Source organism: Chenopodium album, chromosome 5, assembly GCF_948465745.1.
Source record: "Chenopodium album chromosome 5, dcCheAlbu1.1, whole genome shotgun sequence".
Classification (NCBI taxonomy): Eukaryota; Viridiplantae; Streptophyta; class Magnoliopsida; order Caryophyllales; family Amaranthaceae; genus Chenopodium; species Chenopodium album.
This window is the reverse complement of record NC_137838.1, coordinates 36,837,648-36,864,711: the sequence shown is the minus strand read 5'-3', so window position 1 is coordinate 36,864,711 and position 27,064 is coordinate 36,837,648.

The window sequence follows — 27,064 nt, the reverse complement described above, 5'->3', positions numbered from 1 at the left end:
GGGATTAAATGAGAATTTTAGAGGAGTAGTCGATAATATGTTAAATGGTAAATTTCAAGACATGTCTTCGGATGAAGCTTGGGATTTCTATTCATGGTTAGCTAGGGATAATTATGATTGGGAGAGGGCCAATCATGAGACTTATGTTCGGGATTTTCATGCTTTTAATGTTGATGCTAATAGTGACCATATTTCTTGAGTTTCAAACGGTAGCCCATAACCTTATGAGTGAGTTCATTGATAAGGCTTCATTAGAAAGAGATGAGTTTGAGAGAAATTTGCCCCCATTCACTCTTGATTTTGAGATAGTAGAAGGAAAGGTTGTTTATTGTGGTGAAAAGGAGGATAAGGTTGATTACCTTGGAGTTTTTGAGCTTGAGGGAGATGTAGAACATGAGGGTTCTTCATTTGAGGATTCCATGATTGATTTTCATTCCCTCATTAGTGATGTGAGATCTTGTGATGAGGGATTAGCTACCCCTTTTTGCCCTTCTCATACACCTTTTTCACAAAGGTTTAACCATATCTCTAACTATCCTATATTCCTCCCTTCTTTTCTCAAAGAACCTCTTAGGGATCCTCTTCCTTTTCAAGCTTCCAAAGCCCCTAACCCTTTCATTGTTGATGAGGAAAAGAGTTATAATGCCAACCAAAAAGATTTTTGTGAGGATTTTTCTTTTTCTTCTTCTACTTTTTCTTCTTATTTTCTTGATTTTTCTTTTGATTCTTTTACTTTTTCTTTTCTCCCTTCTCTCAAGCATAAAGTCTCCTTGTACTTTATGTTTGCTTGTCATATGAGCATCGCGTATGCTCTATTTCTTGATATGTTTGCCGGTGCATATGACAAGTTATTGCGTTCTTTGTCGGGTTATTTACTAGATTGGTCATGCTTGGACGTTAAGCAAGCCTTTGCGGGAAGTAACCCGTGTTTTATTGCTTTCTTTTTCTTTATTTTGTGTTTCTCATTCTTGTTTACTCTCTTGTCTATGTGTATAGGTACTCGATGCATATACTCATGTGCAAGGATTTTTGGTTGAGCTTCTTGAGAAGAAGCACACCAATGATTGCTTGCATTTGGAAAAGCAACAAAGACGAGGAATTAGATGAAATTGTGGACAATGTGCTCAATTGTGGGTTTCAACACCCACCTCACATTTGGTTTACTCTTTCCTTCTTCCCTCATCTTGGATTCGCTTTCTTAAATGCATTTGGATTGAATGATTATGAATTGTTGTGTGAATGAGTTTTCTTCCTTCCCCTCCCACCCACCCTTTGTGCCTTTATTTTGAGCATTGAGGACAATGCTCCATTCTAGCTTGGGGGAGTAGCTATTCGCTAGCTTGGGGGGGTTATCTATATCTCTTGGTGGTTTCTTAATCCATAGTCTCATGATTGCTTGATTTATTTCTCTCAAACTTGCCAAAGTCTATTATTGAGATTGGTTTTCTATGTTTGGATGGCCATGAGCGTCTTATTGAGTTGACTTTTGGTATATGTAGTTTTGATTGATCATGCTTTCATATTGCACTATTGTATATGCATTCTTGAGTATTGTTGGTTTTGTGAATATTTGTGTGTATAGTGTCTTTCCATGGCATTCAAGGCAAGTTTCAAAATGTTTTGTTTTAAACTTGGACATAATTGGGCTTTAGCACCTAGAATACCCTCTTTGCTAGTTGTTAGAGGTTTTTGTGCACTTGAATGTCGAGGTTGGTTCACACATATAACATTGCCAAGGTAGTAGAACTTAAGGGCTATGAGACCTTAGCTCACTTGGTTTGTGGTAAGATGGTTGTCGCTCTCTAGCTAGTTGAAGCTTTAAAGGTGATTTTTGCTACTCCACTACCGTCATTTTTGTGAGAATGTGTCTATTTTGTTCTAGCCTTCTACATTTCTTGCATGTGTGGCGTTTGGATCCTTGGCATTGCTAGCTTATATCGAGAATTTGGCTTAATCTACCCAAGATCGAGACCGAACCAACCTAGGGGAAGACAAAGGCAATTAGGATTTTTGTTTTGTTTTATTATTTTCTTTTCTTTTATTTTTCTTTTGCATTTGCTCATTTAGTAACCCAATTTGAGCCATTTTCCCTTCTTTGGCATAACCACATTACAAATCAATGGACCTTTGCTTTATTTTCACCTTTTTTAGTTTTTGTGAAGCATTCTTGGGACTTGATTTGTATTTTTGGTTAATGAAAGTGAGAAAAAGAATGAAAAAGAAGTGAAAAACTCAAATTTTGGTACTTGAGATTATTTTTGTTATGTTGAATGGTTTGAGTAAATGAAAAGAAAATAAAGGAAATGAAAGAAAAAGCCGCTCAAAGTTAAAAGAGGCGAGAGCAAAGAATAAAAAGAAATGAAAAAAAAAAGAAAATATTGAGAAAATACAAAAATATTTGTTGTTTGGTTGAAAAAGAATAAGCTTGGGGGAAGAGTTGCTAGAATTTTTTATTTGAAAGTTGGTAGTTTATTGAGTTTGAATTGAGGAATGATCAACCTTGCTTCACTTCTAAGTTTACCACCAATTTTCCAAATTTATTTCAACACCCTTTACCCTAGCCTAAACGTTTCAACCCTTTTAAGACCTTTTGACCTTAGTGAGGTTTAGTTACTACCGATGGAGGGTAATCAAGCCAAGCCTATTGAGCGAGCTATCAATGCCAAGATGTCGGGTAGCCTAAATGTTTTTCATTGATTATTTCTTCCGATTCCTTCGAGGAATCTCGAGATATCACCTTAAAAGTGGATGCAAAACTAGTGAGGATGCGGGAGTTTGGTTGGAGATAAGGAGGAGTGTAAGTCCCTCTAAGTTCTCTACCCTTTGCATGCTTTATGTGTGTACCAACCTTAACTATTCTTTTGCTTGGCTACCTTTAATGTCTAGAAAGGTTTGTATTCTTGTGCATTTAGCCCATTGTTTGTGTTTGGTTTGAAATATCAAAACTCGAGTTTTCTTGATTTCACCTTTGCCTTGAATGTTATGTTTTGTCAAGAGTTGTGGGGTAAGCTCTTAGGAAACCCTCACGAGAGCTTACTCGTCCTTTTTGGCGACATAGGGGTTTAAAGGGCTTGATGCATACGCTAAATGCATCTGTGATTCCTACGACAGTGAGTTAGTGTACATTCTTTCTCTTTGTTTCTATTTTGTTTCTTTTGCCTTTAATAATTCCATCTTGTTCTCTTTTGCCTTAGCTTTGCTCGAGGACGAGCAAAGGTTTAGCTTGGGGGAATTTGATGAGTGACATTTATGTCACTCTTAGGGAGTAGTTTTAGAGTCATTTTCGTGTTTATTTTATCTTATTTTCCTTTCTTTCTCTTTAATAAAGTTTCTAGTTTATTTTGGTAATTTTGTCGTGTTTTAATTCTTTTCGTAGTTTTTAGTTTATTTTCGTATTTTATTTGCTTTTGATTTGTTATATTTCGTTCTTTATTTTGATGAGTGGCATTTATGCCACTCTTTTATCCTTTTTCTCTAAGGATTCTCCCCTCGTTTGCACTTGTTTGGCCCTCTTTCTAAGCATTTTTACTTAGCTTTGCTTTCTCTTTTCTTTCTCCTTTATCCTCCCTTTTCTTAGTCTTCCCGCTTTGTTCTTATTGTGCTTTCCATGCTTATGCTTTGTAGGAACCATCGAGATTTTCAAGAGGAGGAAGCTAAGCTCAAAGGAAGCTCAAAGGAAGCTAGAGGAAGCATGATTCAGAAGAGGTTCGGCCGAACCTCCTGATGGTGTGGCCGAACCAAGGTGTGGCCGAACCTGCTCAGTGGTTCGGCCGAACTTCGAGGCAGGGGCAAGATGAAAATTGGCAGTTTTGCAGGAGTGGCCGAACCACAGAAGTTCGACCAGACCAGGATCAGGGAGGTTCGACCGAACCTACCCATGGTTCGGCCGAACCTACCCTGTAGTCCGGCCGAATCTTCCCATTTGTTCGGTCGGACCTCTCCTTTTCTCAGCTGACTCTATACGGACTATATAAGTCCCTTTTTTTTAGAACGTTTTGGGGGGGGAATAACTATCTATTCCTCTCCCTAGTTAGTTTTAGTTTTAGGTTAGATTAGGATTAGTCTTCTTTGGTAGAGAGAGAAAGTGAGGTTTTCTTCATTAATGAACTTGGATTTTGAAGAAGGAGCTTGTTCAATCCTTTGTAGACCTTCATCTTCAATTAATGAGCAATTTCTTACTCTCTCTCCTCTATTTTTATTTGTTTATTTTTATTATTATTTTAGTTGTTGGTATTGCTTGTTGATCATGTTGATTCTTGATTATTTGTTGATCAATCTTGTTATTATCATGATTAGTGAGTAATTTCCCCATTAAGGGGATGGTTGTGGTGTAGTTGGACCTTGAGCATGTTCTAGGGTTTAGAATTGATTTATTTGTGATTAAAGTCTTTATATGCTTGATATTCTTTAATCTTCTTGCAAGTGCACATTGTTGGTTGATTAAAGGTGAATCTTTGCTAACAAGAAACGGAAGTTGACTTAGTTAAGGTTCATTACTATCGATTGTTATTTAATAGTACCTCCTAGTATATGGTTCTAATGTGGAAACATAGAGGCTATGTTAGGAGAAGCCAATTGACCCCGGAAGGCGGCTAGATTGGATTCTTAATTTCGATATTCGAGCATGTTTAGTTCATAATTAATTCAATTTCTATGCCTTTGTTTATGTTCAAGTGAATGCTATACCTAAACCATTTCCCTTAATGTTTTATTTCTTGTTTTAGCATTTTTAGACTTTAGTTTATTTATCCCCTATTCCGGACTAGCTTAATTGTTGATAACATTTGGTGGTGTTTACCGTTCTCTGTGGTTCGACCCCTATGCTTGCCTTATACTCGTATTAGGTTTGTTTAGGTTGTATAAATTGTATTTGATCTAGGGATAGACAATTGACGACGCGTTTATTCCCCTGTCAATAGGGGTCGTATCTCCCTGTTTTCAAATTATCTACATCTACAATCTACATCCTCTCTCTCTCTCTCTAAAATCTAGAAGCTTTCCTTCCCTCTCTTGTTTTTCTAAACCTTTCCTCTCACAAAATTCCTCATACATGAGCTTTAGAAACACCTAGCTAGCCATGTTCGAAGTTGCCTTCGCCCTAGACGTGAAAGGTTTGATAATTTCTGAGGGTTTGGTCCCAAATCCCTATTTCAATTATTTAATTTAATTGTTTTGTTTGTTTTATATTTTCCTTGAAGTGACTAACGCGTGTATTTTGTTATTAGAAAGAAATATGAGGCATCGAATTAAGTAATTTAATTGCTTTATTGATCTTTTGATATAGAAATCATGCTTAGATTATTTTATTGATTCCTAGTATCATGTTAGATAGTTTAGTTGCTTCCTAGTATCATGTTTAGGGTAATAATTAAGTTTCTAATATCAATTATGATTATTGTGATGCTTCCTATTTCTTTCCTAATATCATGTTAGTGCTAAAGCTTTGATCTTTGATGTTTAGTGACATGCTAGGGTTTGTTATTAATCTTGTTAGTATCATGCCTAAGATCTTGCTCATATTGTTATGCTTTAACATGATTATTTTAATTATCGTTATCATGTTGCTTGATGTTGATTGTTGTTATTGCTTGATCACGCCTTTTATGCATGTTTAAAGGGAATTTGTACATGTAATCACGCTTAATAAGATAATTAATAATCTTTCTTAGGTTAATATGATTATATTTCAAGTTATCGCCAATAATAGTTTTGTTTGTGCATTAATATTAAACCAACATAGATTAAATAGGTTTAGGGTTAATTTATTGATTGCATGTTAGTCAGAAAGCGCACATGAATATGAGAAGAATAAATTAGAGGTCTATTATTAGGGCAGGTTCAATCTCTTTTTGGTTGTATTTGTACTTTTTTCCCCGAAGTTCCAGTCATGGTTCCAGACCTATTGGAGTTAACAATCTCTTAGATCGTTAAGGGGTGTAACCTTCACCCGTTGAACGGTGTACAAGTTCCTAAAACTTGTTGGCGACTCTTTTACTCTAGCTAACATCCCTTTGGACGCCACCATACTTAAGTTTATGATCATAGTGAGGCTTAAGTGTGGAATGACTTGAAATATTCCCTACAGATACTAAGGGTGGCTGCAAAGGTAATGGTGATGGAAATAAATGTGAGAAGAGTAAAAGATGATGACTCTTTAAGCTAGATAAGCTAATGTGATGTGGGTTCAAGTCCCCAACTCTTGCTCTAAATGGGTAGGGGTAAGCATTGAATATTCTTTGACTCGATCATGCATGTATATGAATATGAATGTGGTTGCACCTCGATGTGAGGTTGCCTACGTATCCGTTAGGAGTCAGGCCGAATGTAGCTTTAGCGAAACAATGCACAAGTGTATGTACACCTTAAAGAGGTCTTTCAAGGGTTGTAATGTTGTTAAGTTGATGGTTTAAGGAAGAAAGGGGTAAAATGCTCAAAACCCGAGAGAAGCCCCCAAGATGTGTAATTGTGAATTGGGCTTCGCAAGTTTTATTTTCAACATTAATTTTTGCTTTGAATTTTTTATTTTTGAATTAATGTGGGCAATCTCAGATCATGCGGTCAATCACTCACTTAGCATTCATGTTTCTCAGGCACGGTACCAAGCACTCATTGAAAGACGCAATTTGAGACGTATTCATATCAAAGAAATTGGAACACTTACCCTTAGACATTTTTTTTATTTACTTATTCTTTTTTTATTATTTTTTTAATTTTAACTTGCTTTCTGACTGTTACACAAATTGCACACCTTCCCATCCCAGGTTTATGTGAATGTGGGTTGAATGAATAAGGTCAATCGTTATAGAAGGCTCAAAGTGGTTGATGAAGAAATGGATATGTGATTGAATGGTTAATAGGGAATGACAAAGTTGCAAAGGTGCCTCAAGCCATTGGTGTACCTTAGCTTGTTTTTTGTTCTGTAATTTTTTTTTTATTATTTTTGCTAATTACGTGATCAAATGTAAGAAAGAGATGTTCATTTATGAAGAAGGTAAGAAATGTGACACATAGACACATGGATAAGGGGAACCTGTGCTACGCTTTTTAGGGGAAAGGGTTTGTAACAAAAGAAGAAGAAAACAAGAAATCTTGGTGAGAAACTTGCATCGAGGTTTATCTTCATGGTTGTTTATGAGTAATTTCTTGTCACCTGATGAGGAAAAGTATTTCTTGTTGTTTATGCTTTGATTGGAAGGAAAGAAGGAAGGAGTAACGGTCCCCTTATTCTTCCAACTATTGCCTAGTGATTTTAGACTCAAGTATTGTGTAAGGATGAACTCACTTAATGCATTCACTCAATACTAGAATTGGAAAGGAAGAATGTATGAAACAATTTTGAAAACTGATGGGAAAAACTCCACTCATTCCTATTATGACAGAAAATGACGCATGCATGGTCCTAATATAGGATCATAAACAATATAGTGCATTACTCGAAGACAAAGTGTGTGCATGACTCAACATGTGTGATTAGGTGAGTTTATTAAGACTCGTGGTATGATTGCATGGCTAGACATTTGGACATTGTGAAATAAAAAAGACCCAATGACCAAATAGAACGGAAGACTAAAAGACAAACTAACTTGATTAATTTTGTCCAATTTTAATGTCTTTGCTATTTACTAGGTGAAAACGGTCCATTGGCAATCGTTAGTCATAAATAAGATCAACCACAATCAAAGACAAAGAACACATGTTAAGGATAGCACAAAAATCGATTACAAGAAACTAGGAAGAGGATTAGAAGACAAGCTATAGTATATTGGTTATAATTTTTTATCTGTGACTCTTTGTTTATGTGACTACACATCCCTAGTGGGGTCGCAAAATTGTAGGCATCGTTTGAAGTGCGCTTACGTTTTCATGTTGTGAACATTCTTTGCACTCATAGGAAGTGGGAATTGACGTATACAATTAGGGACAACGATTAGGGACAAGGAAAGAAGGGATCCGCCAACAAGTTTTTAAGGAACTTGTAAACCGGTCACGGATCATTATAAGGCAACCACAAGAAAGGGACAACGATAGGAAACAACGATTGACCCGTTAAGGTTACACCCCATTCATAATCCATGAGATTACTAACTCCATATGTTTCGGAACCACGAAAGGAGGATCGGGGATGATAGTAAGAAGTGAGTCCTGGAGTCACATTCGCCCGTATTGGTCTCTACTCGATTCTTATAGTGAAAAGTGATTCATGCGATCTCAAAGGCATATAAAAAAATATCCAATTCGCTCCAAACTATTATTATGAAAAATTGATTGAATATTAATGTAACACATAATTCTAAAATACTGTGATCACAAGAATTAATTATGAACAAGATTAAAAATGAACCTAAACTGGTTATCCAAATTATCTTATTCGGCGTGATATTTCAATTACATATTCCATTTAACATTCAATATGGTGATCATAAACCACAATAGAATAAACATTAATATTGGAAGCAATTTAACAATAAATTGTTAGTCAAATCAAATATAAATAATAAACCCAATCACAATACCAGCAACAAGAATAAAAATAAGAGTAATTAAGTGATTAATTACTCACTTTCCGCGATTTCTTGAATTGCTACATCATAAATAAACTGTTAGTAACTTCAATAAAAATATAAATCAAATTGAAACAATTAAATTAAATTAAAATTAGAGTTGATTTAGTCCTAACCCTCAGTTGATTATACCTGTCACGCCTTGGTTTAATTATAGAACTTTGGGTATTGTATGGACTCCTTGGAATGTTTAGGGGAAGTATTATTTAAGAATAAGGTGGCTAGTGTTTAGGCAAAAGAGAGAGAAGAGAATGATTTGATGATCAAGCTTGTTGATGATTGAAAAATGGGTGATATGATCTCTATTTATAATGAAAAAAGAAGGGTCGAAGAATTAACAAAAGATAAGAATTCGAATTGGAATAATACTCTTGCGATAGACAGCAGTTTTTGCGGTTTTTGTTTTTATCATATCTTTTGACCCGGAAATTGGAATAAGATAAATATTATGTCATTGGAAGTCTATTAAAGTCTATTTTCTGACCCAATTCAAAGCAGATTAAAATCACTTGTATAATGAAAAGATATGGCCGAAATAGTGGGACGGTGTCAGTTTTGGATAGAGTTTAATATTTCATTCATATCTTTTCCGTTATAGCTCGGAATTGATATGATAATATATAATTGGAAAGATAATTTCATGGGATATCCAACCATATAAGAATAATTGTCTATCTTTTAACGTCTTTGAGTTCAAATAGAATTAGGACTTTCAGAAAGAAAACTTTTATTCAATTTCAAACTCTTTAATCTTATCTTTTTATAAAGGATAATTAAGATATTTTAGAAACTTATAGAATCTTCCAATTAATCCTAATTGGTTTAGGGATGGGATGAAAGATTTTGGACCCCTTCACATGATCATTGGGTCGTAGGTAAGGTGGGCTTAGCTAGGTATGATTTTGATCAGTTTAGTATTTTGGCCATAACTTATTTTCTATAACTCGGATTTGGGCTTTTAATATATCGTTGGAAAGATTTCAAGCCCAATCAAACTATTTCATTATTAAATCCAGATTATGGACCAAAATTAAACTATACTAAATATTTTTATAAAAAGGACACGAAATGAATTATTTTATAGGACACGAAATGAATTTTTTTTGGTTTAGAGGCACGAAAAGAAGAAAATAAGTTACGATTTTGGGAAATGGGCTAGTAATTGTGTAGTTTTATGTAATGGAAATATGGATTTAATTAGCTAGCACTCCAAAGATTAAATACTCAACCCAAACAATAATGGCGGTGAAAGGTTGTTCATCATCGGGTTTAGTTTTAGGGAGACATTTTTAGGTGTCTACAATAATATATTTTGAAAGCTAATTTATCCTCAATTGAAAGGGAAGTGACCCATTGTTTCAAACGTCGTTCGAAAGTTATTACCATTGTTCAAAACAAAAAAAAGAGAGAGAAAGTAGAGATATTAATTCTTTTTCTTTATAGTACTACTAACGAATAAATGCGAGATGAGAAAAAGCCTACACAAAACCACGTTTAAATAGACCCAAAAGGGGCAAAATATCGGCAATTTTCGATCAAAGGAATGTTTTCCCGGAGGCGGTGCACGCATCTCATGAGTTGCGCGCTCCAGTCGCGTGCATCGAATCCAGTTGCGCGCGATTTGACTATCGCGACATGTTGTTATGCTTATTTACGTATTTTAAACTTCAAAATTACGGAATATTAAAGAAATCTTATGGCTAAACATACGCTTGACTTTGATAACACTTGTTTCCTTTCCATTCCTTCTTTGTTTGTGTCTTTTATTTTATTATTTTATATTATTTTAACTTCTTTATTTTTATTATTTTAATTTTTCTTTACTTCCTTTTCTCTTTTCACCTTTCCCTTTCTTCCTTTTCCTCTTTCGTTTTCCTTTCCTTTTCCTTTTTTCCTTTCTTTTTTGGTTTTTGTAATTTTTTCGAGGGGAGGTAAGTCGGGAACCATTTCCCTTCCTCACAAATTATTTCTTTTTAAATAAACAAAAAGAAAAACTCTCTTGGAAACAAAAGAAATATATGATATATATACAAAATATGTCTGTCATATGTACAAAAATAATATATGTACATTTTTTTATAATAAAAAATAATACAAAAGGAAGTCAGGGTGCTTGGCGACTCTCGGAAGGCCGTTGTACATCCTGCAAAATCCAAAACAAAGATAAATACACATAATGTATAACAAATTTGACAAAAAAAAAGAAAGAGAAAACAAACTTAGTGCGACCATCCGAAGCCACGAGTGCACTCCTATAAGCAGCTCAAAAAGCATGCAAAGTCTTCACCATGCCGTGTACGTTCTCTCGCAGAACCTGTTTCAAAACTAACACAAGGACAATTATCAAAAAAATGTATGTGAAAGAAAAAATAATGAATACATATACAAAATAAACATATCGACTCAACCGTCTCAGGAACAAACGGTATGTCCTTATTCTCCGCTGGTGGGAGAATCTCACGAATTACCGACCTAAAAGAATCGGTATACGTGATCTCCGTTGTATGAGGCACCTAACCACCTAGCTTTACTCGCTGAAAATACAATAAAAGAGTCAAATTTTAGAAAATAAAAGAAAAAATAAAAAAGATAGTAAAAATACTAATCGGAACAAAAGCTGGAAAGGGAGTCAGCCTGGATGCAACAAATTTCTAGTAAGAGGCATCCGGTAGCACCAGCTGCTCCGCTGGATAACAAAGGATCGCCTGTGCTCAATCCTCGATAAACAGCAGGTTTGGACGCAGTATCCGGATCAGAGGGTCATCAAGAACCAAAGGTTCCTCGAACAAAAACTGCCAGAGAACACGCTCGCCTAAAAACCATGCGTGAGTCCTCTAGAGCACTGGAAGTCCCTGATAAAGGGCCCGAAAATGGCAACGAATCATGCCAGACTAGACAGCCTCAGGAGCTCCGATGATTGAACTCTAAGGGTGGAGATCGATCTACACAACCACATGAAAACCCTCAAAAAATTTAATAATAATAGTAAATATATAAATGTGTTATTAAAATACTCACCGACGCACGAGTCACCTATAGAATCCTCTGTCAAAAGTAGCCAGCTAAAGTCGCTCGATTCTTCTTAATCGTAAACAGACGATGACCAACAGAAAAGCGAGACGCCCCAAGCATCTAGGGGGCTAAGAAAAGCAGGTACGAGTATCCCCACGTCTAAAAGAAAGAAAATAAGATCAAAAGGCGAAAATGGTTATTAAAAAAGATAACAAAGTTAAAAATGAACACGCACCTCGAGGATATGACTATTCCATGAAATGGAGATCTAAGGCACCTCGTTAGCTGCCGCAGAATCTATCACCCGGGTCACCTTGCCCAAAGCTGTAAGCATACGGGCATACGACACCTCCACTAAACTAAGGTTACCTATATGCCCCAAATTACTGAGGAAAATGAGTAACCCAATAGCGAAACGCTATCCTCGAGTACTTAAGATGGTGACGGAAAGAGCATGAGCAATGTATATCCGAGCCAGCTGCTTAGGTGTACACTACCGATCAACCTCATCAGCCGAAACTTGTTGTTAAGAACAGAGTACGGGGAAGACTGCGCATACAAGTGGCGGTCTGCTGCAAGGCGGTCCCTCACAAGGTCACGCAATATCTCGTCTAACCCCTTAATCACTTCTATGACTACAAGCTCACCACGGAAAAGAAAACCTAAAATCATAGAGAAATCGTAAGGGGTAATCGTCATCTCTCTCCATGAGAAATGGAAAGTGTTGGTGGACTCCCACCAAAACTCCATCAACCCATGAAGGAAAGTTGACGACGTATGCTGACTTGATAAATCCTGAAGAGCCGCCTGTTGGGGGCTGATCCCCAAAAGCTCCATTACCTCCTGTACCACGTCAGTCATCGTGTAAACTCTCAAAACGGCCCCTCAAGGCCCCGGAGTCGTACAAACGTATTCTAGGCTCACTTTAAAACAAAGATATGAAAAATAATACGGTTACGGCTTGTTTTAAGGAAAAAAGATAGAGAAACAAAAAAATGATGACGCAAAAAAGAACTCACTATGCCACGCTAACTCCTGAACGAAACGTGATGGTCTTTGTCCCACTTAAGGACCCGAGGGTCCCAGTTGCGAGGAGCCTCCCAGACCACATCCTCCTAGCGATGTCAATCAGCTCCGACGCGTTGCTCCCAAACCTTCTCACAAGGACGTTTCACCCTCTTTCAAGGGCAAACTACCTCGCCAGGTTTGGGAACTCCCAGATCCTCCTCGGCATCAACAAACGAAGGTGATCAATGCTATAAACGGACAAAGTTTCCGATTACTTTATTTCCGAAAAAGTAGAACTAAGTAGAATCTACATGTTCTAGACCCATTTCGGTAGCATAAAGGCTATTGAAAGGAAAGAACACAAAAATAGAATGCCACCCATGCTTGGGGGCTACGATACCTACAGTTAAACTAAGTAAATGAGGGTTTTTAAAAAAGTCATCCTATACCATTTTCAACTAAAGCATTCATGAGATTGTATTCCTAAATCTCAAAGTATCAACTACTTTTAGGCGAATAATGGTAACACTAACATAATTATCGTCTATCATACAATCTTTAAGTTCGAACATGGCAAAATTACGCTAAGCTAAGAGTATACTTCGCGCCATTTTTTCGGATTTAAAATTTTCCAAACATGACTTATGAAGATAAAATTAAGTTCTAATTCTAAAATTTACTTCATACTCAACAAGTAAAACCAACATGAACATGCAAAACAAGAAAAATCGAACTAAAATCGAAGGAAGATTGTAAGAACGCACTTGAACGAAGAAATGCTCATGCAAGGTTCAATACTTATCCATTTTTCATGAAATTTCATGCAAAACATTCCTTAAACATAGAAAAATAACATGGAACAAACAGTTTCAAGAAAAGTGGACTAAATATAAAAACCTCTGAATTTTAAAGTTGGGTTTTGCGGTTCGAAAATCGTTCCAATTAAGCCAAAAACAAACAATTTTTAGAAAAAAAAAACTTACATTGGATTTTTGCAAATTTGAATATAGGACGAGATCTACTTCTTTTAGCTTCAAAAAACAAGAAAATTCAAGCTTTCTAGAGAAAGAAAGGGTCGAAAATGGCGAAAGAAATTACAGAGAGCGAAAATAGAAATCGCGCTCTGCGATTTCTTTTTTCTAATTTAATTGTCGCGCTCAACTGAATAAGTTGTGCGTAATAGACCAACACAACTAAGAATGATGGGCGCGCCTGGCCAGCGCGACCTACTGAGCTGCGTGTGGATACTGGTCACTTAAAAGACCGACGTTTGAATTTCAATCCGTTTTATTAACTTTTAACGGTTTTTGCTCGTTGTTAGACGTAATGGCACTCAAATTATCAAGATTTCTTTTAATTTCTATGCATTTTGTAGTTTGTTTTATTCTTTGATAGTCTTTTGCATCATCCTACATGCACACCGTGCTTTTTGCCTTTCCTAAGCATATTTTTTGGACGTTTTTTGTAAGAGTGTCTTAAGACATTCGTAGTGGTGCTTTATGTAAAAGCTTCCATAGAATCAACAGTGCACCACTTTCTGATTCCTCGGCCAACTCTAATGAGGAAAGTTCTGTTGACCCATCAACTTTAATCAAACTAATTGAAGAATCTCTTTCCCTTGAAGAAGAAGAAGAAGACGTATTCTTTGACGACTTGAGCAAACTGTCCCCAATGCAACAACCGCCCACTAAGGAAGACATATTGCTCCTTGTATATTCAGTGGAAAAATTCGTAGGCATATGTAGAAAGATTCCTGAACGCGATAAACAAGAACAAAATAAGCATGTCAACGAAGAGGTAACACCAACTATGAAGAAGTCATTCTCTCTTCGAGTAGTTGAAACACCTAGAAGGAGCCATAGGTCCTACACTCCAATTAGGACCACCTATGCAAACATGTTCAAAATGTTCTCCGAGGGTGGCAAGATTAAACCTTTCTAACCGAGACCGTTTGAATCGCTAGAGTGGACGGATAGATTTTACTGTCCATATCACCAATCAGGGGGACATACAATAGAACACTGTTTTAAATTTAAAGATTTAATTGAGAAACCGATTGATGATAAATAGACACTCCAAATTCCACAAGAAAATGATGCTACCATTAATGGAGTTTGGGATAGCGACGATGAGAATGTCTACCTCAAGATTTGGAAGAGAATCCACTCTCCATAATATATCTAGTAGACGAACTCTCCATAATATATTCGGTAGACGACATTTGGGATGAAGAGGATTCGCCCATAGATTTCCTCACAAGGTCCGGGAGAATGCAACCTCCCGTTACTGTGCAACAACCTATCCCTACAACTCAGCAAGTTCCCATACCTATCATAGAAGACAATGATGTTCTCAAGAAATTAAATAAGACCAAAGTTGATATGAATGTATGGAAACTCCTAGCTACCTCCCATCAACATAGGTTGGCGGTAATTAATGCTTTGGACAAGATAGGAATAGATTCTAAAACCACTCCTAAGGGGTTGGCTAACTTTCTCACGAGTGATCTTCCTAGACCTTTAAATTTAATAACCTTTTCTAACAAGGACTTACCTCGAGGGTGATAAACATAATAAAGCATTAAATCTCACGGTAATCTGCAAGAGAATGAATGTCCTAATGAATCTTGTAGAAAAAGGATTAACTATTAATGTCTGTCCACTCCGAACTTCAAGGATGTTAGGGGTAAAAGATGAAGATTTGTCTCCATCCACGCACGGAATAAGAGCCTATGACAACACTCGCCGCCAAGCTCTCGGGACTATCACTATGAATGTGACGACAGGAGTCATAGAACATGCCACTATGATTCAAGTGGTAGACATTAAAGCTTCTTTCAACCTACTGTTGGGACGCCCTTGGCTTCATGACTTAAAGGCCGTCCCTTCATCCCTTCATCAGCAAGTGAAGTCTATAGTTGTAGGAATCCCTCTCACAATCGATGCTTCACCAATGAGGATCAAAGCTATTGAAAATCCCATAATAAACGTGGAGCACGATGAAGAAGACGAGGACTTGTGGGGCTTTAACGAAGAGGTCCCCTTAATCGAGGAAGATTAAAGGACACCTCTCCACTATGACTGCCACTCCAACAGGATAGTGAATGCTATCCTTAAGAAACAAGGACAATTTTCAGGAATGACCCTCGGAAAGAAGAAATGAATAGCAAAACAGATGGGACTACATGGCCTCCCTAAATAGGATACTTTTGGACTTGGTTTCGAACCAACTCTAGAAGATCTTAAGCAAGCACTGGAAAAAGAAAACTCGCGTAGGAATGCTCGTACCCAAAAGAAAGCAATCCCAATGGTTCGTTACCCTGTTATTCTAAATGGACAATTCATAAAAGAGGGAAAGGATTATCCGTTCTACGAATTACCCGAACCCTTTGTCAAGGATGGGATAAGACAACCTGGGTTCTAAATATTCCGGGATTTCAATTTTATAGACGATGTCCCAACTCCCATCAATAAGGAAAAAGCGCCCTCATACTTTGACTTTAATGTCATGGGACTTCTCTTGGGGTATGAAAAGAATGAGCCAAAGCACATTGAAGACAACTCCTCGCTCATTGAAACGGTATTACAGAGTGATAGATTTGATCCTTCTAAACTTATTACTCCGGCAGAGGATCTAGTTCAAGGATGGCGAAAGACCATGAAAGTGACCACTGCAAGCGAAAGAAAGATATCTATAACAAGCAGATAAGGGCCAATGTCCGATGAATCGTCTAAGTTAGAGTCTGAGTTAGAGTCTTCCCTTACTGAGTCTTCTAAATCCTTAGTTGTAGCACCTTCTCCTATCTCTTCTTCATTAGTGACTTCCCCTAAGATAGTCAATAATCAAGTCCCAACGGACATTTCTTTATTTAATGTAATAATATTTTAGAATTTAATAAATTTCCTCTTCTGCTTACTCCTCGTGTCATTCTTTAACTCAAGATGATGAGAATTGCTTAACAAACAATGAAAGTGACAAAGAAATAATTAAAGTAATGGAAACACATGAAAATAAAACACTGATAATTGAGGATACTGAAACGGTTGACAGCTCAAAAGACCCAACCATTGAAAGAGAAGATAAAATCAGACTAACACATAACAAAGATGAAAGGACCGATTTTATTAATCTATTAAAAGAATTCATCGATGTATTCGCTTGGTCATATGAAGATATGCCAGACATTAACAGAGAAATAGCTCAACACATGATTCCATTAATTTCAGGAATGAAACCTGTAAAACAGAAGTTACGTCGAATGAAAACTGACGTAGCTCTTAAGATTAAAGAAGAAGTACAAAAACAAATAACAATAGGTTTTATCAGGGTATCCAAAAACCCTAAATGGGTCCCAAATGTAGTCCTAGTTTTGAAGAAGGATAGAAGGGTATAAATGTGTGTCAGCTATCGAGATCTAAATAAGGCAAGTCCAAAGGACAACTTCCCTTTACCACACATCGATATACTAGTAGATAATACAGCAAATCACGCGCTTCTCTCATTTATGGATGGATACGCAAGGTACAATCAAATCCTCATGGCAGAAGAAGATATGGAGAAGAAAACTTTCATAACACCTTGGGGAACTTACTACTACACGGTAATGCCATTCGGGTTGAAAAACGCGGGTGCAACTTACCAAAGAGCAGCGAATGCTTTACTCCATGACATGATGCACAAAGAAGCCGAAGTCTATGTAGATGACATTATTTTGAAATCAAAGGATCGACCAGGGAATTTGGTAGCCCTAAGAAAATACTTTGAAAGATTAAGAAAATATAATATGAGGTTAAACCCATCCAAATGTGCTTTTGGAGTCACCTCACGAAAACTCTTGGGATATGTCATTAGCTCTAAAGGAATAGAGATAGAACCAACCATGATTAAAGCAATCAGGTCAATGCCACCGCCCAAAATCGAGAAGTAAATTTGGGGATTCATTGGCCGTTTGCAATACATATGTAGGTTCGTATCAAAGTTGACGACAATATGTGAACCAATATTCAAGAAGCTCAAAAAGAATGTGCCGGTAATATGGGATGCCGAGTGTTAAAAAACCTTTGAGAAAATCAAAGCATATCTCTCTAACCCTCCTATATTAGCACCAGCACTCCCATGAATCCCTCTTATGTTATACTTAACAGTTACCAAGGAGACAATGGGGGCTATGCTCGCACAAGAAGTAGAAGGAATGGAAAATGCCATCTACTACCTATGTAAGAAGATGCTCGACTATGAAATATGCTATACACCACTTGAGAAATTTTTCCTCGCGTTGGTGTGGGCCCCAACAAAGTTAAGACATTACATGCTTGTCCATACAGTCTTTGTAGTCACTCGAATGGACCCACTCAAGTATCTTTATGAGAAATCTACACTAAATGGGTGGATATCAATATGGATAGTTAACCTAGCCCAATTCGATGTACGGTTCATGCCTCAAAAGGCCATTAAGGGATCCGTGGTTTCTGATTTCTTAGCAGATTTTTCGACAGAAGATTCCACGCCAAACATGAGAATGAATTTCCTGACGAAGATGGTCACAGAAGATGATACTTGGAATCTCTACTTTATCGGAGCATCAAACTAAAAGGGATGTGGTGTAGGAGTTCTATTGGTATCACTAAAAGAGGAACATGTTACAATCTCCATAAAGCTAGATTTCGACATTACCAATAACACTGCAGAATAAGAAACATGCGTGGTAGGCCTTGAAACAACATTGGCATTGGGAGTAAAGAAACTTCGAATTTTTAGGGATTCTTCAGTGATCATCAATCAAATCTCCAAGAGATGGAATGTAAGGAGTGAAAGCTTAGCCCCTTACCAAACCTACTTGGAAACTCTCACAAACCAACTAGAAAAGGTATAATACACATATCTACCCAGAGAGGAAAATCAATTTGTTGATGCCTTAGCAAGACTAGCCTCAATGGTAAGGATTCCTATGGAAATTGAGCAAATGCCTTCATAAATAGAAAAGAGGCACAAACCAGCTTACATCCATGCAATAGAGGATGGTGAAGTAACCCAAGAGGAAGAACAAGAAGAGGAAAAACCTTGGTATACGGACATCCTCAACTACGTCACAGAGGGAGAATATCCACCCCATGTCGACAAAAGAGCAAAACGAGCTCTAAGACTTCTGGCTTCCCAATTGTTGGGGTTTGGTGAGTCCCACTCATCGCAGAAAAAACCCGAGCTAAGGATCTCGCTCGCAATAAATAATATCACAAATACATCAATAAACATAAAAGGGCAATATAGGAAATTTATCTTTCGCGCGTGCTTCGCCCCAAAAAACGAGCTCTTACTTGAGAAGCTTAGCCTCGAAAATACGAGAGCCTCCGACGGAAATCCACCCAAAAAAACAACTACCAACTTTCAGGTCCGTTACCTCGAGGTTAGCGAGGTCTGACCAAAACCCGAGTATTATGTGAGCTTAAGATATTTTGCTAATGCAATGCTCTATTGAACTCCAACTCAAGCATGCACCAACTAGCCACCCTTGGCTCGGTATGTTGCGCATGCTAGCCACCTGTGCTAGCATATTATGCCCCTAGCATTTGGATGCTCTGGGCATTCCGATGCTAGAGGTATTTTGGGAATATTATCCATTTATTATTAATTTGCGCGTCTCGTCATTTACTATTTTTGACTCGACTTCCGACGCTCGGTTTCGACGCTCTAAGCCAAATTTTCGACGTCTAACTATTTTACTACTCAGGCGACTCATTAATTTCTTCCAAATTAATTCGTCGAGTTGGTTTTTCAATTGATTGGGTGTGACCCGAAGGGTTCAGTCAAGATTAAGCTGTAATATTAATTATACATTAATATTACTGATCAGAAGCGACCTCCACCTAGGCATTTCGATCACTTGACCTTACTGAATATATTAGCTTTCTAATAATTCTTAACCCACTATCAGAATAATACGATTGTTTGAAGGACACCATTCCTTTCACCAATATGTGCTCATTAACGACTAGTTACACAAAACGGTACCTAAAGGTCGAGCTCTTCAATGTGTAGGCTAAAAGGAAGCCCAAAGGGCTATGAGAATAGTCCACAAAGGAGTATGTGGAACGCACGTTAATGGAAAAATGCTACTCTAAAAGATAATGCGCGAAGGGTATTATTTGACTACCATGAATAGGGAATAGCATTAATAGGTCAAAAAATGCACTAAATGACAAATATATGCTAACTTACGACATGTTCCCCCATCGCTCCTCTACACCTACACCTCACCATGGCCATTCTCTACATGGGGAATAGACATCATTGGAAAAATTGCTCCTCCAAGGACAGGGGGCCATGAATATATATTAGTAGCAATCGATTACTTCACTAAATGGGTTGAAGCAAAATCGTATGCCAAACTCACTTCAAAACATGTAGCACTCTTTATCGAAAGAAACATCATTTGTCGATATGGAGTCCCACATGAGATGATAAGTGACAATGGAACTCACTTTCAAGCAGAATGTGAAGAATTGTTACAAAAATATGGCATTAAACACCATCATTCTTCTCCCTATAGACCTCAGGAAAATGGTGCCGTTGAGGCAGCTAATAAAAACTTAAAGACAATCATTGAGAAGATGACGGAGAATTACAAAGATTGGAATGAAAAACTCCACTTTGCCCTGTGGGGTTATCGCACGTCAATTAGGTCATCAACAGGGACTATGCCATTTTCCTTAGTTTATGGAATTGATGTCGTACAACCTGTAGAACTGGAAATACCCTCTCTACGCATCACTTAGAAAGTAAACTCGATGGAGTAGAATGGACTAGAGCGAGGTATGAAAAGCTAATTCTACTTAATGAAAAGCGATTGTGAGCTCTACATCATACTCAGTGTTATCAAACCCGTATGACTAAACACTTCAACAAGGAAGTCAAGATAAGAAATAAAAAAGTAGGAGACTAGGTACAGAAAGAAAGGAAAAATGTTTTAGACCCAAGAGGCAAGTTTAGACCCAATTGGTCAGGACCGTACATTGTCTAAATTATCCTATCAGGAGGAGCTGCAAAACTAACTAATATGGATGGCAATGAGTTCTCAAACATGACAAATCATAACCAACTTAAGAAGTCCTACCCATGAATAATTGAGTAGGACACTCAAGAGAGCTACGTTTGGCCTGATTACATAGGAAAGGATACGCAGGCAACCCTTATAGGGTGCGGCCAATTTAATTTTTATAAACCTCGCATTCCAGCAAGCCAACTCAAAGATATTAGCGAAATATTTACAAACGCACATAGTAAAAGTCGTCGCCTAGCAACGACGCCAGCGTCTGGCGACGAGGACAACACCGGACGACGGAGACCAACGTCTAGCGACGAAATCAAAATTCGACGCCAATGTTTTCACATTAAATTGGGCAAATTTCGGTCTATTTTGAAATTTTTGACTTTCGTACTCGAATATTTTAAGAAAATAATTAAGTGTTTTCATTACTTTAATAAAGAGTATAATGTAAAATGTTGATTTAATTTAAAATGCTGAGAATTGTATTAATAAAATAAAGTAAAATTACATTATTGATGGAATTTAAATAAAAGCTTCATAAAATAAATTGACTTAAAATTAAAAATTAAATTTGTCTATTAAATAGTAAATTAAACAATGCTTCAATCTTTCTTCTCTTTCTTTGCTCCCTTCCAATTCTTGTCAGCGTCTTCTTCATCGTCCATTACTTTAGCTAGTAAGCATTCTTTAGAGGACCTACATTCAATTTTAGAGTAAATAGTTTATCCTTTAGCTAGAATATCATGTTTCTTTTCCACCCAAACTTTCTTTTTCTTAGAGTCAGATTTTCTTTTCTCTTTACCTTTAGTAGTGTGCTTCTTCTTAGGCATCATAGGTGTTTTGGCCTCAACTCTTTCACCTAAGTGTTCCTTAACAAGAGTCATCTTGTCACCCAGACGACTCTTCACATTGGTTCTACTTTGATCTTTCTTCTTGTCCTTTTTAGACTTATTAAGAAGCCAATGCTTAACATCCTTGGGCAAAAAAGGAGGAACCTTTTGGGTAACCACTTCCCATAAAGGCCTAGCATTCCAATAAGTGTCAAACTTCTCTACTTCTTGTGAAACAGGGTACTCATAAGGACGACAAAGATCTCCAGAAGGAATTGTTTGAGTAAGACCATATTGTCTTTTTATCCCGCATGGATAATAAAAAGTCATATTGGTTAAGCTTGGAAGACGGCAAAAGGGTTGCTTGTTGACACCAACCATCTTCTCAATTTTCCACCATAGGATGATCCATTTTATAGAAAAATAAGGAGAGGCGAATATTTTGCTCCACTTACGGCAACCCATCTTTATAGAGAAGTGCTTTTGTCGCCTTACAAAGCAGTTTGGAGTGTATTTTTCAATTTTATCATGAGGACTAATTAATTCTAGTCCCTCCATTAGCCACATCTGCAAAATTTAATGCAAATAATTAGTATTTGTAACGCCCCGTATTTTCGAACCATTACTTTATGCAAAAGAAGTAAGGGTTATCTGTTGCCTTGAATTTAGGGATGTCAGTGGCGTTGAACTTATGCAGAAGAAGTTCTTTGTCCAGCGAGACCCCTTGTGAACTAATTCCCCGAAATTTATAGTCACTAGATAGCTTTCTCAAGCTTTCTTGCATAAGGTTCATTTGTTGTTGCTTCACAGGGTCATCAATTCTGAGGGTTAAAGCCTTAAACACCTCAGTCACGTCATTCAATTGATTTCTAAGTTCATTGACCTCTTCTTGACTTGCCATTATCTTTTTAGCCTTCCTCTTTTGACGAATTGGTTTATCAAAAAGTGAGACTTGAATAAAGAGGTTGTCCTTTATTAATTGCCCTTCTCTCCTCGACCAAGTACTGTGGAAAAGGAATTTGGGGATATTCATTGTTAATTATTTGACTCAAACTTTATTTAACATGCAATTGATGGAGGATGTGAAGAAAGATTGGAATAGAATGTGAAGAAAAATGATGTAGATGGAGGGATATGGTCATGGTGACATATACTCAAATTGTGTGCTAAGACTAGTGAGTGTAGGTGATAAGTTAAGACTCCTGTCATGACCATATGGCTAGACTATGTGATTAGACTCAATTAATGACTCGACAAGGTGTTATTGACAGCGAAATTTAACCGAATTAATTAGCAAACTGGTTAATAAGACACTAGGTGATGACTCAATCAATAATCCGAACTGTCGTCAAAACGACAGGACTGGCGTCGCACTGTGTAGTCTACCGCCAGGCGACAGAGCTGTTGCCAGGCGCCACACTCCACAAAGTGGTGCTACAGCTCATATTTTGGCGCCAATGCTGGAACTTCAATCTGAGACTGTTTTCGGTGTTATTAATCAACAAGGGGTATGCCTAAAGTCGTACTAGGTCAATTCTGATTTAAATATTTGACTTAATTTTACTCAAATTAATTAATCAATTAATTAATTAGGCAAAGTCCTTTAAGTCATTAATTTATTTAATCTCTACACAAGTCAAACAAGCGGTTAAGAAAACATATATATGCACAACAAATAATGCACAATTAGTCAAGTAGGCACAATATGATGCAATGAGTTTGCAACCTAACCATGGCTCTAGTTCTCTAAAGTTCGGGACATGGTTTAGTCAATAGAGGGTCCATGGTTAATTGTCTGGATGCACCGCGCGGAAGCCTAACCGTGAAGGGTAGGCGCGAGTGGATGGGACACCGCGAGTTTTTAAAAAAACACGCTTCCATGGTTTGGTGAATTCAACAATCTCGAACACATATGGGTTTCAAAAAAGTGAGAAAAAATTCAATCAGGAAGTAGGATCGAGCAAACAATGCGAAAAACTGGTCGAAATTAGAACGCATATTTCTGGCTCGGTATTTTAACTTCTTTATTTTTATTATTTTAATTTTTCTTTACTTCCTTTTCTCTTTTCACCTTTCCCTTTTTTCCTTTTCCTCTTTCGTTTTCCTTTCGTTTTCCTTTTTTCCTTTCTTTTTTGGTTTTTGTAATTTTTTCGAGGGGGGGTAAGTCGGGAACCATTTCCCTCCCTCGCAAATTATTTCTTTTTAAATAAACAAAAAGAAAAACTCTCTTGGAAACAAAAGAAATATATGATATATATACAAAATATGTCTGTCATATGTACAAAAAATAATATATGTACATTTTTTTATAATAAAAAATAATACAAAAGGAAGTCAGGGTGCTCGGCGACTCTCGGAAGGCCGTTGTACATTGCAAAATCCAAAACAAAGATAAATACACATAATGTATAACAAATTTGACAAAAAAAAAAGAAAGAGAAAACAAACTTAGTGCGACCATCCGATGATCACAGCATGACAAAGCCACGAGTGCACTCCTATAAGCAGCTCAAAAAGCATGCAAAGTCCTCACCATGCCGTGTACGTTCTCTCGCGGAACCTGTTTCAAAACTAACACAAGGACAATTATCAAAAAAAATTATGTGAAAGAAAAAATAATGAATACATATACAAAATAAATACATCGACTCAACCATCTCAGGAACAAACGGTATGTCCAAGAGGCATCCGGTAGCACCAGCTGCTCCGTTGGATAACAAAGGATCGCCTGAGCTCAATCCTCGATAAACAGTAGGTTTGGACGCAGTATCCGGATCAGAGGGTCATCAAGAACCAAAGGTTCCTCGAACAAAAACTGCCAGAGAACACGCTCGCCTAAAAACCATGCATGAGTCCTCTAGAGCACTGGAAGTCCCTGATAAAGGGCCCGAAAATGGCAACGAATCATGCCAGACTAGACAGCCTCAGGAGCTCCGATGATTGAACTCTAAGGGTGGAGATCGATCTACACAACCACATGAAAACCATCAAAAAATTTAATAATAACAGTAAATATATAAATGTGTTATTAAAATACTCACCGACGCACGAGTCACCTATAGAATCCTCTGTCAAAAGTAGCCAGCTAAAGTCGCTCGATTCTTCTTAATCGTAAACAGACGATGGCCGATAGAAAAGCGAGACGCCCCAAGCATCTAGGGGGCTAAGAAAAGCAGGTACGAGTATCCCCACGTCTAAAAGAAAGAAAATAAGATCAAAAGGCGAAAATGGTTATTAAAAAAGATAACAAAGTTAAAAATGAACACGCACCTCTAGGATATGACTATTCCATGAAATGGAGATCCGAGGCACCTCATTAGCTGCCGCAAAATCTATCACCCGGGTCACCTTGCCCAAAGCTGTAAGCATACGGGCATACGACACCTCCACTAAACTAAGGTTACCTATATGCCCCAAATTACTGAGGAAAATGAGTAACCCAATAGCAAAACGCTATCCTCGAGTACTTAAGATGGTGACGGAAAGAGCATGAGCAATGTATATCCGAGCCAGCTGCTTAGGTGTACACTACCGATCAACCTCATCAGCCGAAACTTGTTGTTAAGAACAGAGTATGGGGAAGACTGCGCATACAAGTGGCAAACTGCTGCAAGGCGGTCCCTCACAAGGTCACGCAATATCTCGTCTAACCCCTTAATCACTTCTATGACTACAAGCTCACCACGGAAAAGAAAACCTAAAATCATAGAGAAATCGTAAGGGGTAATCGTCATCTCTCTCCATGAGAAATGGAAAGTATTGGTGGACTCCCACAAAAACTCCATAAACCCATGAAGGAAAGTTGACGACGTATGCTGACTTGATAAATCCCGAAGAGCCGCCTGTTGGGGGCTGATCCCCAAAAGCTCCATTACCTCCTGTACCACGTCAGTCATCGTGTAAACTCTCAAAACGGCCCCTCAAGTCCCCGGAGTCGTACAAACGTATTCTAAGGTCACTTTAAAACAAAGATATGAAAAATAATACGGTTACGGCTTGTTTTAAGGAAAAAAGAGAGAGAAACAAAAAAATGGTGACGCAAAAAAGAACTCACTATGCCACGCTAACTCCTGGACGAAACGTGATGGTCCTTGTCCCACTTAAGGACCCGAGGGTCCCAGTTGCGAGGAGCCTCCCAGACCACATCCTCCTAGCGATGTCAATCTGCTCCGACGCGTTGCTCCCAAACCTTCTCACAAGGACGTGTCACCCTCTTTCAAGGGCAAATTACCTCGTCAAGCTTGGGAACTCCCAGATCCTCCTCGGCATCAATAAAAGAAGGTGATCAATGCTATAAACGGACAAAGTTTCCTATTAGTTTATTTCCTAAAAACTAGAATTAAGTAGAATCTACCTGTTCTAGACCCATTTCGGTAGCATAAAGGCTATTGAAAGGAAAGAACACAAAAATAGAAAGCCACCCATGCTTGGGGGCTACGATACCTACAGTTAAACTAAGTAAATGAGGGTTTTTAAAAAAGTCATCCTATACCAGTTTCAACTAAAGCATTCATGAGATTGTATTCCTAAATCTCAAAGTATCAACTACTTTTAGGCGAATAATGGTAACACTAACATAATTATCGTCTATCATACAATCGTGAAGTTCGAACATGGCAAAATTACGCTAAGCTAAGAGTATACTTCGCGCCATTTTTTCGGATTTAAAATTTTCAAAACATAACTTATGAAGATAAAATTAAGTTCTAATTCTAAAATTTACTTCATACTCAACAAGTAAAACCAACATGAACATGCAAAACAAGAAAAATCGAACTAAAATCGAAGGAAGATTGTAAGAACGCACTTGAACGAAGAAATGCTCATGCAAGGTTCAATACTTATCCATTTTTCATGAAATTTCTTGCTAATGGCGAAAATAGAAATCGAGCTCTGCGATTTCTTTTTTGCTAATTTAATTGTCGCGCTCAACTGAATAAGTTGTGCGTAATAGACCAACGCAACTAAGAATGATGGGCGCGCCTGGCCAGCGCGACCTACTGAGCTGCGTGTGGATACTGGTCACTTAAAAGACCGACGTTTGAATTTCAATCCGTTTTATTAACTTTTAACGGTTTTTGCTCGTTGTTAGACGTAATGGCACTCAAATTATCAAGATTTCTTTTAATTTCTATGCATTTTGTAGTTTGTTTTATTCTTTGATAGTCTTTTGCATCATCCTACATGTACACCGTGCTTTTTGCCTTTCCTAAGCATATTTTTTGGACGATTTTTGTAAGAGTGTCTTAAGACGTTTCGTAGTGGTGCTTTATGTAAAAGCTTCCATAGACTGGTTTGTCATTTCACTAAACTGACTTTAGAAATGTCATGCTCTTTTCTTTCTTTTTGGCGTCCACAGCAAAAAGGATGGTGTTGTCATTCAGCGTAAAATTGTAAGGCATTATCATACAGCGTAAAAATGTATGGCATAGGTGTTGCGTAAAATGTCACCTCTTCCAAGCTTAATGAGATCTACCTCTCGTAGTTAAAAGGTAGAATTTATTTACTTTAGGCGTTAGCTCACGAGTCGACAGGCGCGCCGAACCATTCGAGAACAGACACTTCTTGATTGGAAGTAACTACGGTATTTAGTGAGCTTACAAGAGTAC